Source organism: Triticum dicoccoides, chromosome 1B (assembly GCF_002162155.2).
Source record: "Triticum dicoccoides isolate Atlit2015 ecotype Zavitan chromosome 1B, WEW_v2.0, whole genome shotgun sequence".
NCBI classification, from domain to species: domain Eukaryota; kingdom Viridiplantae; phylum Streptophyta; class Magnoliopsida; order Poales; family Poaceae; genus Triticum; species Triticum dicoccoides.
Window position 1 is genome coordinate 204,618,143 of NC_041381.1, and position 957 is coordinate 204,619,099.

The window sequence follows — 957 nt, forward strand, 5'->3', positions numbered from 1 at the left end:
ATGGGATTTCAAGGATACAAAAGGTTAGAGTGGTGGAAAATTGTGTTTCGTGGTGCCCCTGGATGTTTTCGGGGTACGTAGGTATATATAGGAGGAAGAAGTACGTCGATGGCCGCCCGAGGAGCCCACGAGACAGGGGGCGCACCCTACAGGGGGGGGCTCGACCTCCTATCTCGTGGCTTCCTCGGAAGCTTCTTGACTTGCACTCCAAGCTCTCCGGATCACGTTCGTTCCAAAAATCACGCTCCCGAAGGTTTCATTCCGTTTGGACTCTGTTTGATATTCCTTTTCTTCGAAATACTGAAATAGGCAAAAAAACAGCAATATGGGTTGGGCCTCCGGTTAGTAGGTTAGTCCCAAAAATGATATAAATGTGTAAAATAAAGACCATATAACATCCAAAAGCGGTAATATAATAGCATGGAACAATCAAAAATTATAGATACGTTGGAGACGTATCATCGCGCACGTGTCGTAGTAGAGGCGCGCACGTAGCATGTACACATATGTACATCGGCCAGGGTGCAAGAAAGAAAATACGGCCACGTACGTACATACGGGCAGGGTCTCGAATGCCTACTCGCGCATACGTACAACCAAGGCTCGTGTAGATGGCTGGGTCGGAACGGAGAAACAACGTCGTAGTCGTGTTCATGGGGAGCCAACCAGCTGGGTCAGAACGGAATGCGTTGTCGTGTTCATCGGGAGGGCTTGGACGGAATAGCTGATGGAAACGAGGCCTGGTGTACCGCAGAATGGAGGAAACGGCCTTGTGTTCGACCGGCCACGTTTGAAACGGGGGTCCTGTTGATCGGGAGGGGTGTGGCATACCGCAAAACGGAGAAAATAGACCTCCTACGGTCGAAACGTGGGTCCTGTTGATCGGGAGGGGTGTGGCATACCGCAAAACGGACGAAACAGACCTCCTACGATCAAAACGGGGGTCCTGTTGATCGG